The 22,556-nt window shown below is 42.8% G+C and overlaps 1 long non-coding RNA gene across 1 annotated transcript in view; it reads right to left on the minus strand.

Annotated features, from left to right (window-relative positions):
• The window catches only part of LOC115180521 (uncharacterized), a 67,493-nt gene that overhangs the window by 31,159 nt on the left and 13,778 nt on the right, over positions 1-22,556 (minus strand). The gene's annotated exons all lie outside the window — the stretch shown is intronic.

The following is a 22,556-nucleotide window of genomic DNA, read 5'->3' on the forward strand; positions in this document are numbered from 1 at the left end:
ACTTCACTGTGTGTTTTCTGCCTGTATTTTCTTCCAGGCCTTCACACCACCAAGGTCAACAAACAACGGCCACCAGCGTCTCTTCACCGTGGCAGAAGAAGAGACGTGGGTAGCAGGGGGGTAGAGAGGAGGGTCGTGCCGGGCTGGGGGATGGTAATAACTACGGCAGTTGCAGTGGTGGTGTAGGTTTCTATCTCTGAGCGATGGCATCATTTCCATAGCAACCCTCTAATTATTAATTTCCAATTAAAGCAGACACAAAGCGCGTTGCCCGGGGCCATCAGACAGTGTCAAGAGCCTCATCTCTACATTCCACACTTCCACACTGGAGACTGAGACCATGGCTTCCACCACCACCATCACCACTAGCGTCATTGGTCAATCTCACAGGCAGCAGCTTGGGCTCAGGGCTGACACAGAGATACCCAGAGCCTCTTTCACCTTACCCACCATTAGAATGATTTATTATGGCCAAAACACTTCAACGCTGAAACAAATGGGAATTAAGAAGAAGGGGAAAACACTGGTGTGGAACTGCCACTTAGAGGTGCTGCATTTGAAAAATGCATTAAAAAGGAGCCCAGCAATAGAATGAGTCTGGAGTAGAGAGAGAGAGAGAGAGAGAGAGAGAGAGAGAGAGAGAGAGAGAGAGAGAGAGAGAAAGGGAGATGGAGAGAGAGAGCAAGAGAGGGAAAGAGAGACCCTATGGCAGGGTTCCCCAACTGGCGGCCCACAGGCCGAATTTGGCCCGCGGGTGGTTTTATTTGGCCCCCCAAGTATTCTGAGTAAAAAATTAGAAATGTTTGTTGTTGTTATAATTTTCATTGCTGGACATAAAAGACTGTAAAAACACCAGGAACACAGCTCCAAGTGATTTTAATTTTGGAAATCCGTTCCCAAGGTTTCCCACGCATGATAGAGAGACACGTGATCATATACAAATGTAAGCAAGGTTTGAAATGATTACGTTTTAGTCAAATATTATATCTGTTTGGGCTTCTTGCAGTCTACAAATTATTTGTAATTATGTTCCGCCTACCCGACCATCCACTGAAGAAAAAATTTGCCCGCGGCTGAATCTAGTTTATGATCCCTGCCCTATGACTTGTGTGTGCAGTGACTGAGAGAGTGTGTATTTGTTTCAGCCCTTTGCCCAAATGCCATGATGTTCACTTTGCATGGAGGGTTATCCACTTGAATTCACTCCTCCTCTCCCCTCCCCTTTAAACCAGACCAGACCAGAGCTACAATATGCAGTGAACAGCTGAATATACTGTACCTCTCAACACCAAACACACTGCACTGGTACTGGCAGTTGGACTACATACAGACTGACACCTGCAGTATTTCAATAGAATGAACATTCCTATACGTATATCTAAAACCAGACCACCTTCAAGTTGTTTAGGTTTTGGGGCTCCCGAGTGGCACAGCGCTCTAAGGCACAGCATCTCAATGCTAGAGGCGTCACTACAGACCTTGGTTCGATTCCAGGCTGTATCACAACCGGCCGTGATTGGGAGTCCCATAGGGCAGCGCACAATTGGCCCAGTGGCGTCCGGTTTAGGGTTTGGCCGGGGTAGGCCGTCATTGTCAATAAGAATTTGTTCTTAACTGTCTTGCCTAGTTAAATAAAGGTTAAATAAAATAAAAAATAAATGTCACTATGAACCGTTTCCAAAAGCAAAACTGAATAACACAGTTATAGTTTATGAATACACAAACACACTAACAAGACATAATGATCTTAAGCCTTTTCATTTTTCTCCCCACAACAAGTTCAGTGTGGCCATAATGGACCATTAGAGCTCAGTGATTATATTACAGGAGGCTGAACATTTTAATATACTGTACTTAAGCAACTGGAGTATCCATGGCAACTTCCCTGTGCCTTGCTTAGAACGATCCCTAATGAAATCCATATTAAGTAGCCGATAATGATAGTGTCCAAACATATTTGCATAGATATTTCAGATGAAGGGAGAAGTGGGAAAAGGGGAGAGACAGAGAGCTGCTGCCACAGTCACAACAGCAAGAATATGTTTTTAATCAGTCATTCATCTACAAAAGAAGCAGAAGCCAGCCCCGACTGAGCCAAGCAGCTGTATTGAGAAAAAAGTACAATTCAGATTCACAGCGATGTAACCTAACAGCAACTGAGTGAATTAATCAAGATTTACAGTATGCCACTTCCATCCAGTGGTTAAAAAGGAGCTGTTAAGTGAATAGTTTAAACTGGTGGTCACTGGGCAGCTCACCAACCCTAACCCTCTAGGCTGGCTGCTTGCCTTTCTTTAGGCTCCCTCCCTCCCGACACAGGAGTCTCTCATTTGACTTCCATTTGCGACTTTGGCCCGGTGCCCAACAGGACATCCCAGAGTGAGTGTTTGCTTGACTCAATATCAACAGGCCGAATAAGCAGCTAGAGGTAGGAACTGCCCAGCCTTCAGTTCCTATTGAAAATAAACCGGACAGAAATGTAAACATGCGCCCCGAGAAGCCACGTATAGCACTCACTCAGCGCCGTTCCACTGGCTTCAGCTCTCTCTCTCCTCTCACTGCTTAATGATACCTGCCTGCCTAGCTGCACCCCTTCCCTTCTCTTCCCTTCCACCAGCCCCCAGCTGCAGGCAGGGGAACTGAAGTATATACGTTACTGCTGCAGCAGAGAAAAAATAAAAGAGATCGAAATGACAGAAGTTCAGACAGTTCAAGCTGACCGGGCACTTCAAACAGAAAAACTGGGGGAGAATGCGACAGACACTCCAGGTTAAATTGGCTCTTCTGCGCTCCGCTCTCCTCTCTCCCTTTAAAATGTAGGTTTTCTTCAAAAGACGTATTTGAATTAGACGCGTTGATAAAATCAAAGGCTCGGCTGTGTGGGTAAATTTAAACAAGTAAGTGCACCTCACAGCAGTTTACCTATTATACAGCAGACTGGAGTCAGATGAAAGTCTAGTAGCATAGCATAGCAGACATCTTCCCCCTTTTTCACCGTAGATATTATCATATTGTAAAGGCTGCAATATGATAATATTGAAAAATACATGGATATTGGGTTATAATGTTCCTGGCCGGCAAGGTGTCATCAGATAGATGAAAGAGAACGGTTAAGGATTCATACAATAGCCCACTTCCACAGGTGTATTTCCTGTTAACGGTAAATAGGAAAGCCATTTCTGACATTCATACACTGTGTGCTGAGGATCTCATGGATTCCCATAGTCTTCCCATAACCATAGCTACACTGGTAGAATAAGAGTTAAGACAAGGTCCAGTGAAACTCAGAAGACCGCAGCACCAGTATTTTAACACACCACAAACTGCTTCTACTTTGTCAAAAACATCCTGGCTATACATTTTCAGGTACCAGGTGCCATTGAAGATTCCATACAGTGGAGTTATGATAAGATAGTTTGAGAACATAGACACTGAGTGTAGAAAACATTAGGAACACCTACTCTTTCCATGACACAGACTGACCAGGTGAATCCAGGTGAAAGCTATGATCCCATATTGATTTCACTTGTTAAATCGACTTCAATGAGCGTAGATGAAGGGGAGGAGACAGGTTAAGTAAGTATTTTTAAGCCTTGAGACATGGATTGCGTACGTGTGCCATTCAGAGGGTGAACAGGCAAGACTAAAGATTTAAGTGCCTTTGAACGTTGTATGGTAGTAGGTGCCAGGTGAATGTGTCAAGAACTACAACATTGCTGGGTTTTTCACACTCAACAGTTTCCCATGTGTATCAAGAACGGTCCACCACCCAAAGGACATCCAGCCAACTTGACACAACTTTGGGAAGCATTGGACTCAACATGGGCTAGCATCCTTGTGGAACACTTTCTACACCTTGTAGAGTCCATGCCCCGACGAATTGAGGCTGTTCTGATGGTCAAACTCAAAATGAAGGTGTTCCTAATGTATTGTACACTCAGTAGATTAGATAGTGTTCAAAAGGCCAGTGCTATCAGCAGCAGTTTAGTGGTACATAGATCTGTCCTGTCTGGTACTGGAGCTCCTCCTGAACACTTACCTCACTGTTCTGAGTTACCACTGACACACAGAGGCCATCCATTCATGACAGTAATACCATTCAACCAGACACCAATAACATAAAAGAAAACTAAAATGAATCCAGGAAAAATGGCATCTCGCCAACTAATAATTATCTCATTATATGGAAATTTCAAACTTAACCGTTCTCCACACCGCCGCTAATTTAAACGTAATTTTTACTAGCCACTAATTCGGGATAGGAATTACATCTGGAGGTAATTCTCAGAATGGAGCGGAGCCCAGTGGAGGCTACCCAAATAAAAAAGGGGAACTATTCAGGAGAGTGGGAGTTCCAGGCTCTGAAACTGCACTTCTTGCAAAAAAAATGTTTTCATCGTGCTGTCATCAGTCTAGGCTTAAAGAAGACGTAGGTGTTGCAGGCGGAGAATGATGCTTCTGGAGATAGAGGGAGGAAGGGAAGGAGGAAGTGAGAGGGAGGGACAGAGAGAGAGCAAGAGAGAGAAAGGGTCAGGTTGGGTTGGGCAGTATACCACCGGTATTGATGCAGGGACCGGTTTGGGTTTTTACTTTACCTTCTATACAGGTATTTGAATGTTTGGTTTGTTAAATGTGATACGCCTCGTGTAATGTCCATTTTTATAGTTTACTTCTCAACTTGAGTCATCTCTCTCCGCTCTTTCTCTCCGTGCCACTTTCCATACAGACCTAGCCGCGTCCCCTGTCACTCAAGCAGCGCATTTGTTGTTCCTCGACCACAAGGCACTTGCATTCAGTATGCATGGTCAATGCAGCACATGCAACAATGCTGTTTTCACTTTGCTTCTTAATATAAATCCAGTAGCGTTCTATAATGACACTATAGGTTTGTGTTTCTTACATCAGCTAGTTTGTCTTTTCTTAGCAAGTTGCCCTAAATCTAGGGAGACTCTAATTGTTAGCCGCTAACGCTAATAGCTAGCTAATAAATGTACTGAGTAAGACCAAACGTAGCTAGCAAATACAGCCTGATAATACCAGACTGGTATTACCAGTGATGGTGTAGACCTAAACCAGCATGTTGTTTGTGCAACAGTATCTTCTAAATCAAAGAGGAATATGCAAAGCAAGAATATGCTACATGAAATAGCTAAGAAAAAACATGCAATGTAGCCAAAGCTAATCGAGTCCCCTAGGAAACACTTATCAACACTTTTTGCTCCTACCATCAAAATAACTCCTCCCTGGCATTTTAATTCGTTGTCATCTCAAACAACACTGTATTCAAAGTGCCCACTATTATATTCTAACAATAGAATTACAATAGTCATTCTATTTCCATGAATCCAACAGTTTTGCTCTAATTGGCAAGTCAAATCGCAATTGCATCATTTGGTTAAAAATAAGTCCTAGATGATTTGCCAATATCGTGCAGCCCTACCTGGCAGCGGGGAAAGTCTTTTCAATTGAGCAGTGGTGTAAAGTACTTAAGTAAAAATCCTTTCAAGTACTAAGTCGTTTTTTTTTGGTATCTGTACGTTACTTTACTATTTTTTATTTTTGACTACTTTTACTTTTACTTCACTACATTCCTAAAGAAAATGCTGTACTTTTGCTTAGCAGGACAGGAAAATGGTCCAATTCACGCACTTGTCAAGAGAACATTACTGGGCTTCTACTGCCTCTGATTTGGAGGACTCACTAAACAGAAATGCTTTGTTTGTAAATTATGTCTGAGTGTTGGGGTGTGCCCCTGGCTATCCGTAAAAAATAAAATAAAATAAGAAAATGGTGCCATCTGGTTTGCTTAATATAAGGAAATAAAAATTATTTATACTTTTACTTTTGATGCTTAAGAACAATTTATCAATTACATTTACCTTTGATACTTAAGTATATATAAAACCAAATACTTTTAGACTTTTACTCAAGTGGAATTTTACTGGGTGACTTTCACTTTTACTTCAGTAATTTTCTACGAACGTATTTTTACTTTAACTCAAGTATGACAATTGGGTACTTTTTCCACCACTGCAATTAAGTGCAGGAAATGCAGAAATGATAAAAGTGCTGATATTTATTTTGGTTGAAGTTGAATTGAACAGTATAAAACAATCAGAATGGAGATGTGTTGCCACCCTAGGAGCACTCACTACTCATAAAGCAAACGTATAACTTTTATTATTCAAAAACTAAAAATACCGTCATACAGTCAAATTTTTAAAAAAATACCATGATATAATATTTTGGCCATATCGCCCAGCCCTAGGGAAAGGGAGAGAGCTACTCCAGCTGGACATCTGTGGAGGCCCATGGCATGGGGGGGGGGGGGGGGGGGTTGTGTAAAAGGCCAGGGGGTCAGAGTGGACCTGCAAGCTGCTGGGATGCCAGCTCTGTTGAGTCTTGGTTCATAATAAGCTCTTCACACAAGCTGGGGGAAAACACACACCTGAGGTTCTGGAACTGAGATGCTGGACCAGCTCTCTTTATTTTACCGCACCTGATGTTCAACCGTCTCAAAGAATTTACTCAATGATGGTACAGTAGTTGCTTGTCTGGAAACTTTTGTGTAATGTAAACATTTTTTATCAGGTAGACTGCTAAAACTCTGCATTCACAAGGGAGGAAGTGAGGGAGGGAAAGAGGCAGGAGATAGAGATGAAATTGTGAGCGTGGCAAAACACACCAATCAAACTTCTTTCTCCGTCAGAAAAGGGGGAGGGATTAAAAAAGTTTGGTTTCCAACAATCTAATAGAGTGAAAAGTCGCTCTGTAGAGGGGACGTTTACATTCAATACAGAACCGTGCAGTTCCGCAATATACGCCACAACCACCCCATCCACCTCCTCTCCAACAGAAAATGTTTTTCCAAATGAAAATAAACTGAGGCCAGCTGGTTTGAGGCAGTTAAACTCAGGAATATGAGATCAAATAAAGGCTCCCGTGGAGGCTGAAAGGAGAAATGAAATCACTTCTGAGAGGGAGATGTACCTCGTAATAAAATTACTTCTTTATATCTTTCTAAACGGCACATTTTCCTCAGGAGTGGTTAAGGCTGTCCTCGGTCAAAGACAGCATGCAAGTGGCAATTTTTACTTCTGGTAGATGATTCTGTGACATACTTCTCGAGACTCAGTGTGATGCTCTGCAATTTGCCTCGGAAAACTAAAAAAGTCTTTCAGCAACAAGTTTTTGGCTGAACTTTGGTGGAGTTTAGAAGTCACTTTGATGGTTTTCCGGAACATGTCAATGTCAATGAAAACTCCAATGTTCCATCCAATTGAAAATACAGGGAATGGCAATAAGCTTCACATTGCTTTTCAATGACTACCTGTCCATTCCAGTGCACTCTTGTATGGTGGGCTCAAGTATGTAGTAGATTGCCAACCGTCCATGGTCATATAACACAAACAAATACAGACTCATCTTGCAGAGTAGGACAGTGAATAAAGAATAACATCACTTTGAGTTACCTACTGCAATTATTCCACGTCCATTCCATTTGGCATTGAGAAAATTGACTGAACACAGAGTGGCCGAACTTGCGTAACTTTTACTCTCTTGGCATGCAATTAAATGGTTTACGACAAGTTCATGATATTTTGCTGAGATAGAATTCATCTCTGCATAATAGGGAACATCATTTTCCCCGACAATCCGGGACTGTGTTTACAAACATTCAATTCATGAATTAGGTTACATGCATTTAGAGAGCATTCTCACTACAGATCCTTTCACATCAGATCCCAAAATAGTTATTGGATTGCGCATCTAATGCAGCTTAAGTCATCTACTGGGAAGTTGTTGTGAAGTTATTGTCTGGGTGGGTTTTAATTTACAACACAGACACCAAATTATACTGTATTTAGAGAGTGTACTAACTTGGGAGAACATTAAAACATCATTAAACTTTCTATCCCCTTTCCATTTTGCCCTGCCCCGTCGAAGCCTGTTCCTATCTATTGAGAAAGACGGACGGCAGAGGGGCTGTTTCTGACAGCTTCAAAGTGCCCATCAGCTGCTGCAGAGACGTTTCACAGCCCATCCCATCCCATCATCCCATCCACCCTGCACCTCCTCAAACAAACAGCAGACTCGACTTCAAATACATAGCAGGACTATTAGGTAATCCCTCCTTTGTTCAGATCCACTGAGCCTTCCTGACTAACCAACCTCCCTCCCATCTTCTGGTTGCCTCTCAAATGGCACCCATTTCCCTTTATAGTGCACTACATTTGACCAGAACCAATACGGTCTCTGGTCAGAAGTAGTGCGCTCTAAAAAGGAGTAGGGTGCCATTTGGTACGGAGCCTTCTTCGCTGTTCCAAACTCCTGCCCCTGTCCCAAACTGACAATGGAACACTTCACACTGACAGAAACACATAGGACGAGTGTTTGATGATGAATGATAGTAGGAATTATCTGGGAAAATATGCACATGGTATCTTATGGCATTGAGGTAAAGCATTTGTTGTGTCACGATGACGATGGCAGTTCTCTGGTTTAAAGAGAGGATGGGGGGGGCGACACAAGGGCTCTTTGTTTGGACTGGACAAATCTGGGGTTTCCTTTTGGATATTCAATATCCTGCAAGGTACCCAACAGAGTTACAGTAGTCTAGTGTCTGGAAGTTTAGCTAGGAGGAGGGAGCACAAGGAGCAGAGTTTCACTAAGTGAGTCTGTGTATTGTTGAATGGCTTTTTAGAGCAATTGCTGAGTGGTTTGCGTGAGTCGCTCCAACAAAGCCTGGCAAATCAATCTGTGAAGAAATGCTACATAGGCCAGATGTGGCACTACTGCACAAAAAGAAACAAAACGACCCCCTTGTACAAAAATACCCTACAGAGCCTAAAGTACTTAAAGTACACAAAATAATACGGTTCAATGCCAAAATGCTGACAGCCTATTTTCTGTTGAATACCTGCTTGTTATTTTAGGTGTCTTTTCTGAGGTACAATATACAATACGTCAAAGGACGTGTGAATGCAAACGTCTTACTCTGAAATGCATCTTCTACCTTATTGACTTTACAAGATGCCAGGAAGAATGAAAGACACATTTTTTTATTTACAATAGTTCTGTTTCTAAACACACACCACACAATTCTAAAGGCTTGCTTTAGGGAGCTGAAATTTTCACACCTTTCAAAGCCACAAAATGTGATGTTTTGGGGGTTTCTGCAGCTGCTGCTCTGCACTAATGCAAGACGGTGTCATATGAAAAATATTCCTCTCCCCCCCAAACCACAGGCCTGGTCATTAATGAAATACAGGCCGTGCAGTGAGGTCATACAAAGTCTAGATTTCAGCAGCCACACTTAAAAACCGCTCAGAAAGAATAGAGAAACATGAACACAAATCAGATTCCAAGCTCCAAGGACAGAGAAAAATAATTCAATATAAGAGAAAGTGCAGCACAGCCCCTGCCCTTCTCTTACATGTTCCTAGCACTTTGCAAACAACCCTCAACTGCTGCTCAGAAACCGTTCACAATGAGAGCAGACTAAACAATCAGATCCCAGCCAAGGAAAATGCTAAGCAACTCTGCACACAGGATGTCTCACCCTAATTGCCAACTATCAAATCTCACAAAGGAATCTGTCCATTTGGCAAAAGTCTTATAGCAAAAGCTGTTGAAATGTCATTTTAAAAAGTGTTAACTTTTTACCGGGAAAAAAAGGAGATGAATAGTTTTGAAAGGAATTAGATTTTTTTTTTTTTTTTACATTTGGCTTTGTATGATTTATTTTTCAGGGGGTTTATAAGGCTTACAGGAAGCTATGCAGACTGTGTGAGTGTTACAAAGAAAGCATTATTAGACAAAGGGTGTTTGGGGTCTTGTAAACTAATGATTCAAATCCCAAGCAGTTAGATAAACACATTAAATGGGTCCCTGAAGACACTAAGACTCAGGAAGAAAGAGAGAAGAGAAAGAAGGGAGGAAGAGGGAGAGAGAGACGGGGTAACTGGGATCAGGGGACAGACAGGTAGGAGGGAGACTGGGAGGAGGGACAGTGTAACTGGGATCAGGGGACAGACAGGTAGGAGGGAGACTGGGAGGAGGGACTGGGACTTGAAAAAGAGGGCTAATCGGAATGTCACTCCAAGTGGCGCTCAGTTTTTTTCCCCCCGCTTTTTTTTCTTCAGTCAGAGTCGTGCTCTGAGATCCCCAAACTTCAAACAACCAAAATACCAGCACATTCATAAAACAGAACAGAACTACTGGGAATTAAAGAAGGCAGGGGGAAAAAACACCCAAAAGGTAGCAGGCCTCAACAGCAGATGGTAAAATTAACATTTCAACAGTTTCTTCCTTTCATGTAGGTCTCGGCAGCGCTGCCGCTGTTTTTTCTGGAAAAAATGTAAGGGCTAGGTTTGGAAAGATGCAGCGGTGGAAAAAGCATCTGGAAAAGGGGGAAAGAGGAAAATTGGCTTATTGCTCCTGATGGTCCTAGTCTATGAAAAATGAAATAGGTCTGTTTTGCAGGTTTCCCTCTCCAGAGTGCTCTAAGCTGTGTTATGGAAACCTCATCTTGGTAATTTATACGTGAAAGAACACCTGGTGATGAAAGAAAACACACTCAAACCCAATACCTCTCTTTAATCGGATGAATTTACGGTTCCCAATGAGTGGCAAGCATTGAGATGAAGACACATACACACAGCTTCATAGAGACCCCGTTTAATTTAGCGTAAATAAATATCTAGCCGTATTTGTCAAAAGATGCTCTTGAGATGTTATCAGAAAGACACTTATATTACAGTGATGCATCTCTAAATAAAAATAAAGACGCAGAGCAGCCTGTCTCATTTCAGCCCATCCAACGGAACGGCTCTGTAGTGCCCATTAATTTGGACACGGTTATGGCTAAATTACATGTGTTCCACCTCTGTGACATTTTAAATGCAATTAAAAGCTGGTTATGAAAGTGTGTGGACTTTCTCACGATGAAGGGAAAGGAAATCACTTCTGTGATTAACATGCAAACGAGCTCATGCTGGCAGAGTAGATTGGGGTTTGAAAACCTCAATTACTTTTGTGTGATTATCTATTTACCAGTACACAGATTTCCATTTTTCATCTCCATCATGGGGAGACACCCCCCACCCCCCTGGCAATGATCCGGGCTCAATTATACTCCCACCTTTATTTATGATGTAGATATTACTGAAATACAAACCCTGGTTCATTTTCACTATGATATCACCTTTATACAGGGCATTCATACATATGGGGGAGCATTAGAAGACCAACACCTATGAATGCTATGCTTAACCATTTGGTTTGGAGCACATACTATCTTCTCTCCCCCCGCCCCAAACCACCACCCCATATTTAAACTCAGTTTGATTCATACTGGAAAACGAGGTGCCCTCACTTTATTTCTGACTTAAGAAACGCAGACAGGATCAGGAGTCATGTGAAAAAAGGTCAATAGCTCTCTTCTTGAACACTTTCTCTTCCTCAGCCATTATGCTTTTGCATTTTATACTTTTACGTTAGAGAAAGAACAAAGAATTAGAGGCTTTTAAAATGCGTGGAGGCCATTACTGAAACACTACTGACAGATAGTTACCAGTATATCAAGTGTAGTGGCGAAGGTAGTGGATTTAAATGAACTGCTGCAGCCATAGAAACACTCTCAGCCATATTATGTACCGCCTGGTTGATGCAATTATCAACAGAACGCCTGGCAGCATCAGAGGAATCTAATTTAATTAATTTCAACGGGTGAATAACTACAGAATTCCTGTTGTAAGAGATTTATATTGTAAATGAAACATTACTAGAATTCAGGAATTGGCAATGCTTGGGAAATACTAAATACTAAACAATACTAAACAGGCTATGTTCCACCTTCGAAGAGGTACAGACGGATAAGAGGTCCGCTAAGGAAACAATGTTAGTATCAACGTTTAAGATATATCATTAACACTTTTTAAGAACATTACATCCAAAATATCATCCAATAAATAAATAAATTGTTCATTTATACTCAATAAGGCACCTGAAATAAGACAAGTATTAAGCCATAACTATACTGTATCTGCCACACTAATTCTCAACTATCAGGTTTGAAGTAATATCATAACCTACTTTTGAACAAATTCAAGTATTGTTTTGTTTATGAGTGTTCATCCTTAACTTGTTTCCCTGAGCCATAGATAAAGATAGGGAAAGCCACTCTGTCTCAGTAGTAGAAGAGGGATCCAGGCTTTTGGAGCGTGCGGAACATACATAAAACATCCCTGTTGCTTGGGCCGGGGGGCGCAGAGGAGAAAAAAGGAAACAGTGCCATCAAGTGAAATTTCGGAGGATTCCTCAAGTGCTAAGACAGACAGATCCTCCTTCTGATTAAGGGCTCTGACAGTAACAGTAAGATATACTTAAGCCTTCACTGTAGTGATCAGTGTTTGTGTTAACAACAATAATAGATAAGGTATTTTACCACTGACTAACTTGCACATATTTACAGATATTCAGAGGTTTTTCAAATAGATATCTTCATAAATCCGACAAAAGATATAGCCAGTAGCGTGTGTAGGCAATGGGTTGTTCAGTAGACTGTGACGGTGTTAACACAGTCCAGTGGAAGTTGAAGGCGCAAGAGAACAAATGGAATAACTACCATTCAAATCCTGTTGCATGGCCCCTCTGCTAGTGTAGAGCATAACCGGAGCAGGTAACAAAATGGCAGTAGGTAATGTGACTGAATGCAATGGCTGGTTCAGTAGAGGTGCTTTAGTTACATAATGGATATCTAGCTATGGGCAGTGGTGCTGGGTGGTCTGAATAGCTGCTATTCATGAGTTGCACACTGCATCACAATATTTTTTGGAACATTAGTTTTAGGACTGATGCCCGACAGAGATTTCTACTCAATGTATTGTCAATGAGCGCTGTTGAAGATTTCATCAGAAGTGCATAACAGTGGCTTGGAAATACAATGACATTTCAAACGGAGGAAAATCATTTGCAGGAAAAACTTTTGTCAGAATTTTTATGTCGCCAGATTGACTTTAGATGCAGCATAATGTGAGACCACTGGATTTGAATTAGCTAATGTTAGTATCGCTAGCATTTTTTTTAACGAACTTTGCTAGCTAATGACAACATTGCCATCTGTCTAAAGTAAATTTGACCACATGATAATGATGGCAAAGTTGTTTCCCACTAAATATTTGCCTACTTCAGCAATGTCATCGTATTTCCAGGCACTATAGTGTGATTTAGATGAAACAGTCATTAACCTCTGTTCAGAATGCCTGGGCTTGTCATGGTTCAGAATGCCTGGGCTTGTCATGATTCAGAATGCCTGGGCTTGTCATGATTCAGAATGCCTGGGCTTGTCATGGTTCAGAATGCCTGGGCTTGTCATGGTTCAGAATGCCTGGGCTTGTCATGGTTCAGAATGCCTGGGCTTGTCATGATTCAGAATGCCTGGGCTTGTCATGATTCAGAATGCCTGGGCTTGTCATGGTTCAGAATGCCTGGGCTTGTCATGGTTCAGAATGCCTGGGCTTGTCATGGTTCAGAATGCCTGGGCTTGTCATGATTCAGAATGCCTGGGCTTGTCATGGTTCAGAATGCCTGGGCTTGTCATGATTCAGAATGCCTGGGCTTGTCATGGTTCAGAATGCCTGGGCTTGTCATGGTTCAGAATGCCTGGGCTTGTCATGGTTCAGAATGCCTGGGCTTGTCATGATTCAGAATGCCTGGGCTTGTCATGGTTCAGAATGCCTGGGCTTGTCATGGTTCAGAATGCCTGGGCTTGTCATGGTTCAGAATGCCTGGGTTTGTCATGGTTCAGAATGCCTGGGCTTGTCATGGTTCAGAATGCCTGGGCTTGTCATGGTTCAGAATGCCTGGGCTTGTCATGGTTCAGAATGCCTGGGCTTGTCATGGTTCAGAATGCCTGGGCTTGTCATGGTTCAGAATGCCTGGGCTTGTCATGGTTCAGAATGCCTGGGCTTGTCATGGTTCAGAATGCCTGGGCTTGTCATGATTCAGAATGCCTGGGCTTGTCATGATTCAGAATGCCTGGGCTTGTCATGGTTCAGAATGCCTGGGCTTGTCATGGTTCAGAATGCCTGGGCTTGTCATGATTCAGAATGCCTGGGCTTGTCATGGTTCAGAATGCCTGGGCTTGTCATGATTCAGAATGCCTGGGCTTGTCATGGTTCAGAATGCCTGGGCTTGTCATGGTTCAGAATGCCTGGGCTTGTCATGGTTCAGAATGCCTGGGCTTGTCATGATTCAGAATGCCTGGGCTTGTCATGGTTCAGAATGCCTGGGCTTGTCATGGTTCAGAATGCCTGGGCTTGTCATGGTTCAGAATGCCTGGGCTTGTCATGGTTCAGAATGCCTGGGCTTGTCATGGTTCAGAATGCCTGGGATTGTCATGATTCAGAATGCCTGGGCTTGTCATGGTTCAGAATGCCTGGGCTTGTCATGGTTCAGAATGCCTGGGCTTGTCATGGTTCAGAATGCCTGGGCTTGTCATGGTTCAGAATGCCTGGGCTTGTCATGGTTCAGAATGCCTGGGCTTGTCATGGTTCAGAATGCCTGGGCTTGTCATGGTTCAGAATGCCGCCTGGGCTTGTCATGGTTCAGAATGCCTGGGCTTGTCATGGTTCAGAATGCCTGGGCTTGTCATGGTTCAGAATGCCTGGGCTTGTCATGATTTTTGAGCACCACTATGGTGGAGGGAGGCTTGAGAATGTTCAGAACAATGGCATGACGTGACCAAGTGACGGAGGTGCAACCAATGACTAGGTCCCCAACTACCAAGGTCCCCAGTATACCAGATTCACACTGGTTTATGCTCACTATTAACTGTAGGCATTTCTTAGCACCTCTTGGTGACACAGATAATTAAGAATCATGAAATGCCTTCTAAACAATGCTCCTATCAATTGCATTGCGTGTACAGTGCAACGTAAGAATTCCAACTAACAAGAGAATACAAACAATTTATGAAAATCCATAACCTTGCCTATTGTTACACGTCATTTCACCCGGAAAAATATGCACTCCAGGATGTATAGACCATGGAAAACGAGGTGTAGACACTGCCGCCATCCCCGAGTGTAGAATGAAAATGTGCATAATTAAACCTATATAAAAGCTAATTACATAAATAAATGAGTGAGGGTATCACAGAGAGAAAGTGTGTCTGTTTATATCCAGTGTTTAAACCTCCCCCTCCCTTCCAGCCCTGTCTAAATCTATTGATCTGTGAAACACAGTACTCAGGGGAGGCGATTCACTTAATATCATACATCTAATGATGAGATGAATAACGATTATACCATTTGGTAATTAAACATCTTACAAACCATTTAACTGACTGTGCGCCAAAAAGGGTCGCCAGAGGTCAGAATGATTGTTTTTCATTTTCGCTGCTTCGGCGCGAAGGATGGGGGGGGGGGGGGGGGGGGGGGGCGGAGAGAAACACTGAGAAACACTGTGTGACACAATGGTGAAAACACTTAATGGTTGTTAGCAGCTATACTCTAGTGCTAATCTATAATGCTGTCAAGGCACTTGAAAGGAAAACAATTTATGAAAAAAAAAGAAGAAAAACAACACGCCAAGACAAACATCTGGCCTTCATCATACTGTAGGAGTCTGAGCAAATCTTTATATTTAGAAACCTCATTAGCTTACTTATAATGCATAATCTCACAAACAGAAAGAGACACGGCGACGTGGCGAGTGAGAAAAATAAAGACGTATTTAGGGATGATCTGTAGATATGGAGGAAGGGGCGGGGGAGGGACACTGGTGGTGAGGCTTGCTCTAGTATGTGCCTGCAGACACTTTGCCTGTGTGCATTAGTGTGTCTGATCCACACAAAGGTGTATTCAACACACATGCGGAGAGCCAATTTACTGTCAACATCCACATTCTAATCCCTACTTACAGGAAGTAATTACCTAATGTTGTGATGTCAGTGTGTTGTTCTGTAGACAGACAACTGTCCAAAGGGCCTGTACAGTCTAATCTCTAGCTAATGCCAGGAACATATGCTGTTGTCTAGCCTATGTGGAACTATACAGTCTTAGAAACAAAACTGCTATCAAGAACCAAAAAGGGTTCTTCCGCTGTCCCCATAGGAGAATCCTTTGAAGAACCCATTTTTGGTTCCAGGTAGAACCCTTTTGGTTCCAGGTAGCACTGTTTTGGGTTCCAGTTAAAACCCTTTCAACAGAGCTCTACCTGGAACCAAAAATGGTTCTCCTATGAGGACAGCCTATGGTTAAACACTTCTATGGCCTTTTAACGGTTTAAGGGTTAACACACACACACACACACACACACACACACACACACACACACACACACACACACGCACAAACACGCATGCACACACACACATCAAACTAACCTTTCCTTTCAACCTTATCCTCATACCGCTAACAATACCTTTCTTCTGTGGCTGGCTCGGGTGCATTCATGTAGCATTTACTGACAAAGGCAATTGTACGCTTCTCGGTCTCTTATTGAATGATAGGTGGTAAACATTGTCATTGGAAAGGCAGGGTGGATTAAAGCCTGGTACAGCCATTGAGAGGAACAGTAAGAGGGGAGAAACGCGAACAATGGTAAAGATGGAGGGCAGTATCACAGGGTCCAATGTCTGCTATGATGAATACATGTGCGATTATGAGACCCATGCCATCATTTACATAATGTCCAAACTATTTCTCTCTCTCTCTCTCTTTCCATCCACCCCCAACTATTCACTAAATAAATGAGAAAACTATCACAGCACAGAAATATTTGACAAAAGCAAGAGAGACTGAATTCCGAATGACCTCGGCGCCTTGCGACAACGCACACACAGTCCAAACGCTCTTTCATAAGCAGCCAACTGAGTAAGACCTGGAAGAATATTTGTTATTGAGCACAATGGCAAATGTACTACCTTGTCACCTATACCACTTTACAGTGCAGAAAGGAATCGTATCAAACACAAGGGGAATTTTACATAATTCCAGGTTGAGAATATGAAAGGTAGCTGGTTCTTTAAACGAGGGGTCCATAGTGGTCTACAAGAAGTGTAAGAAATGAACACAATGATCGTTTGTATATGATTTGGTTAAACCTGAAGTAACAATGACTGGTTCAGGGATTCAACCAACACACTTAGTCCATCTATTCATAAAATACATTGAAATCTTAATGGGAAAGAAAAGGCAAGGAGGTTTAAAGTTCCACAGATAAAAATGATATGAACTTCTTTGGCTGACGTGCTCCCTTCGGGCTGTTTGTGTCGTCACAAGTTGAAGAGTAATGGAAAAACTCAACAAGAGTTTTACGACACAGGGGCTATTTGCTTTGGGACAGTTTCCTACCACTAACCAACAATGTACAAATAGATGAGAGCCCTGAGGACGTTTTCCTTTTTCATGCAAATACTGTAAGCAACTTTTTAATACACAATGTGTCATCCACCCTAAGCATACAATGACTTATGGTAGTCATTCATCAACATACCGTACATGCAGATGTACGTACACTACCTCATCACAAAAGTATGACTAGGCAAGGACGCTGTACCGTACAATCTATAGATGGTGAACGTATGGGTGGCGTTCCCTGCATCAGGCTTTAAATCAAACTGTTAGCTTTCTGCAAAGCCTCTTAAAAAACATTGGACTTGTGAAATTCCTGAGCCATAGAAAATACCTCTCGGCCTCTCACACCTCTTGATCACCATCCCACCTTCGCCACCCAGTCCATCAACAAAACTCTATGAGCCAACAGGAGTTGTGCCTCTTCACTGTGCGTGCATGTGTGTGTTTGTGTGCGTGTGTGTGTGTGTGTGTGTGTGTGTATGCGGTCGTTTGTGTGCATCCGTGCGTGTGTGCCTGTCGGCCTGCCTGCCCATGAGTGAGTGTTTTACGTGCCAGATCATTCCAGTCTATTCCAGAGAATTCTCAGACGGCAACCTATTTTATTTACTTTATCTTCAATAAAATGGTTCAGTGAGCATTAGTAACTTTGAGACACGAGTTTCAATCAGTCCTATGGCAGCGGCGTCAGTCTGCGTTAAAGCCAGCGCAGCAGTGTGTGTGCTCTGCGAGGTGCAGCGGAGGGACCAACGCTGCAGACAGGCTGAGCTGCGAGCAACCGAGTGAGTGAGAGGGCTCTAATAACACAAAGGGAGAGAGAGCGGGAGGGAGGCAATAGGGGACAGAGGGAGGAGAGAGGGGAGAAGGGAGACTAGAGATGGATAAAGGGAGGGAGCGGGAAGAGAGAAGGGGTGGTGGTAGAGGAAAAGAGAGAAAGAGAGGGTAAACGGAGAGAGAGAATAAGATAAGTGCGGGGGAGAGAGCGAGAGAGAGAGAAAGGAGTAACGTAGAGAGAGTGAGAGCGTTCTCCCTGGGTAGAGCAGAGCAGGTATTGTACAATAAACACAGGTGAGCAGCTCTACACCCCAGGACCTCTTCAGGATGACTGACAGGTGAAAGCTCTCACTGACTGGGAGCTTAATTTTACATGACATGAGAAGGAGTGGAACTCAACTGCTGCGGCAGAGTATAACTGAGAGACTCTCTAGGAGGGAAAGTTGGACACACAAGTACACGTGCACACACACTCACACACACCATTTCCCTTCACAGGTGAGCAGGACCAACAGACAGCCTAATTCTTCATTCACTTAACCCGAGAGGTGCTGCAGACTGGATATATGTATACAGACTGAATGTTTTCCACATGACGTGCCTCGGGCTGTTTTTGTCAACTGCACTCTGAGCAGCATGGAGTCAGGTAGTATGACCACATGATTGCCCGAGAGGCACCTCTTGGAGAGGGCTGGGGGACACACTGAAATTCCCACGCATGATGAGGTGTAATCAGAAACCCCATTCAAAGGGGTAGCCAAGTTTGTCAACATATACAGATTCCACATTCCAACTCCTGTCAGGGTTTTGTCCCAAATCAAGCGAGTTGTCGGCTTGTCATCTCGACACGTAGACAGATGCTTTCTGGCCATTCTGGGAAAAGCAGGTTGCAAGTGACATATTGTTTCGGCTTGTGGTTTGTGGCCGTGGAAGTGGGATTCAAGGCGCTTGTAGTATTTCCCCCCTCTGTATCTCTTTGCAAGCCCCTATTAAATGATCATAATGAACAAAGCAGTTGGCTTGTTGCCTCTGCAGTAAAAGCTTTTGCAATGGCTGTGACTGGGCCTTGATTTGAAGCAAGGAAAAATAGCTTGTGAAATAGCGTTATCTACAGGATCTTAACTTGAAGAGCAAACACAGCACTACATTTGGATGCCAAATTTGTCAACTTAATAATCTTAGTTAAGTTTTCTTTAATGTTTCAAAACAAAACCGTGCTACACTTTGGACCGCTACTGAAGTATAATATCAAAATGAAAGATGTAAACCTGGTCGTGTTGGTGAATAGTTACTATATTTGGATTAATATAAAAAAGTTCTCATAACTGAACAAATGTATTCTAATTTACATTTATATGAACCTTCTTTGTGGCCAATTATTCCAATAATCTGAGAGTCTTACAACACCACAGGAGGCCGGAATCCTTCAGACTCCTTTGCTTCAAAGCTTTAAAAATGTATGATTCTTAGAAACCAATTGCTGCTAATAATGTATTTATTCCATGACATAATTTACTCAATGTTTTCACTTTGGTTCAACTTCCACATAGGATTCAGCCTCAGTTCATTCAAAATGGGTCATGCGTATTCTTTTCTGCGCTGCACATATATTGATTTATGACTGTATTTAAGGAGTTAGGAGGGCACATATATTCTTAAAACACATACATTCTATCAACATGATTGGTCAACATTGTACTGACAAATCCCCACCTATCTTAATTCCAAGGAAGCAGATAGCAACAGATAACAACAGAGGCTTTGTATACGTTTAGAAAAAACAACCTTGTTTCATGAATGCTGCAACGATAACACACAGGTTCAAACTGTCGAGATAATCAACATTAGACCTGCCACAAAGAAGGTGAAACTATGTGAAACCAATTCATTGGACACGATCACCTGCAACTGAAGCGACTCGGAATTCTTCCCACCTGAAATAACAAGTTCAAACCGATGTCAAGTCGCTCTGATGTCATGCCTTTTGAGGGTTTTGTTTCACAATAATCTCAGGCACTTGGAAACGTGCCATCAGTCTGGGCTTCCGCACCCAGGCTCTTTCCCAATTAAGTCGGAGGGAAAGAATGACATCTGAAACACCAGATGCGTCTCGTTTATAAAAAAGTTAGATTGTGCATACAATATCTGCAATCAGTCATGTCCAAAGTACTTAGCAAGCATTGACCAGTGTATGCTGAATGGGGAGGTGGACTTAAGTCCTATAGTTTATCCTATGCGGGGTCTATAAGGGGCCACAACCCCCAGTGTGATCTGATCAGACTTCGAGACCTTTAGAGAGACTGACTGGCTGACTGACTAGTCGCCCGCCAGGGCTGCATCCGTGGCCATTCACACTGTTGATTAGCATACCCCCCTCCTCTCCTCTCTGGATCAATAATCTCATTGAGTCGGTGTGTCTCTCCATCTGGAGGGATGGCAGCTAGGTAGAGACGCCCCCTTCTGTAACTCTATTCTCATGGCAACTGTCCACTCCAGACAAACACTCCTCTACGCTCTATCTATTCTAGACGCCTCTTCTTCTTTTCTTTCTGGGTCCTCATTACTCCTCTTCTGAACAGGCAGGAGGAGGGGCAAATAAACCTTAGAACAAACAAAACGGATTGAAAAGGTAAGGAGATAACATATCAGCGCCAAGGTCTGTCTTGATAAAAAAGATTTGAAGTTAGATGTTTTTTTTTTTTAATCTACCTTGTTAGACTTTGGAAACTGAAGGAACATACTGTGGAGAAGCAATAGGTTACACATGGTGTGCTTGCACCAAGTGAAGGACAAGGAGAATGTTGAAAATATGTATGAGGTGTGAATATATATTTCCTGTGAGGCAAAGTGCAATTCCAAAATCCTATTTAAAAAACTCCAACTCCTAATCCAACCAAAGATCTGTAAAGAGTAGGATGTGGGTCCACTCTTGGTCCAATTTGCTCACAGCATGACACTATCAGACCCCAAACCAAACCTCATTAAACTGGAATATGGAAACTTGGGGAAGTTCCAAAACGTCAACTCTTTTTCCCCCTCCAAGGGGGAAGACAAAACAATGGACCATAAAGAGAGGAATATAAGAAGGAAGGGAAGAAATGGAGGCAGGCAGATCCTTGGGAGGACTGGAGAGTGAGAAAGTGAACGTTTGATGAGTAATACTTTTTTGTTGTAGATGGGGCTTAACTTTGAAATATTCCGGGGTGGTTCTGAATGGGGGATTGACCAATGACCTGATCCCAGCCACACACTGGGCGCCAGAGTTAATGGTGGATAAAGATTAGAAAAACGGGCGCTAGCCTGATCTCCATCCCCATCCTCTTCAATCCCAAATCAGACCCACAATGGACGACTCAAGTCCCTTTGATTCTTCTCCCTCCCTGGTAGTCAGGGTGTCCAGGGTAAAGACCCGTGGAGGTTACCCTCTCCTACTCAGGGGGAAGCCAGCCGGGCTCCTTGGCTCAGAAAACCCTTTAGGGTTTTGGAAATGAAATGACAGAAGCTCTGATCATAACAAGAAATCAATTCCAAATTGGAAGTCTGAGGCAAAGCCATCCGTCCGGGGCCTGCTTCTATAAACTAGCCAGAGATATGCTTTAATTGCTGTAGATTTGATATATGTGTACATTCACAGTAATGCGAAAGTTAGGTCAATTATACTTCTTTGGGATGATTAGAGGACTTCTTTTTCAGAACAGATGTGCTTTAAGAGTTCATCTTTGAAGATTTAAATGGGATACTCAACAAATTAAAAACTAATATTCAAATCTCTTTTAGGTGGAACAGGGAAGGGAATCTCGGTTCTGCTTAGTCTTGTGAAGATGTGACTCTTGGGATGTGGGCTGGGGCTGAGGCCTACAGCTGAGCTGAGCCACCCTAACCCAGCCTCTCGCTCCGCTTGGCTCCTAGCTGCCTCACTCGAATCATACTTGGACCTCAAAGGCAAAACTCTGCAGCTGAATACGGAGATAAATAGATGTTCTTCCTCAGACTGGGTCAAAATATGAAAATAAACCAGTGGCTGGGATTCAGGAAATAACCTGACTAAGAGTAGTTCTCCTCCGCAACATTGAAAAACAGATCAAAACAAGCCCTGACTTTTTTCACAATATTTTTCAAATTCAAAAGTTTATGGGGTGAAAATACTTGAGAATGACCTACAGCATACATTTAATTACACAAATAATTGATAGTGGAGAAGTTATGGAGGGCTACAAACACAGAAGCCAGTACCTTCACATTTGATTTTACCTGCAAAGCAATTCACTTCAACTGTTCTGTGCTCACTGAACAATCACCCATTGTCAAGTTAGCATTCGATATCTATCCCCCATCCAATTACGGCTAAATTCCATTCCCCTCATTCCCCTCACGATGATGAGGCTTCTCCTCCCCATCGCTACTGCAGGTTACCGTCTGGCA

The sequence above is a fragment of the Salmo trutta genome, chromosome 40 (genome assembly GCF_901001165.1).
Source record: "Salmo trutta chromosome 40, fSalTru1.1, whole genome shotgun sequence".
Classification (NCBI taxonomy): domain Eukaryota; kingdom Metazoa; phylum Chordata; class Actinopteri; order Salmoniformes; family Salmonidae; genus Salmo; species Salmo trutta.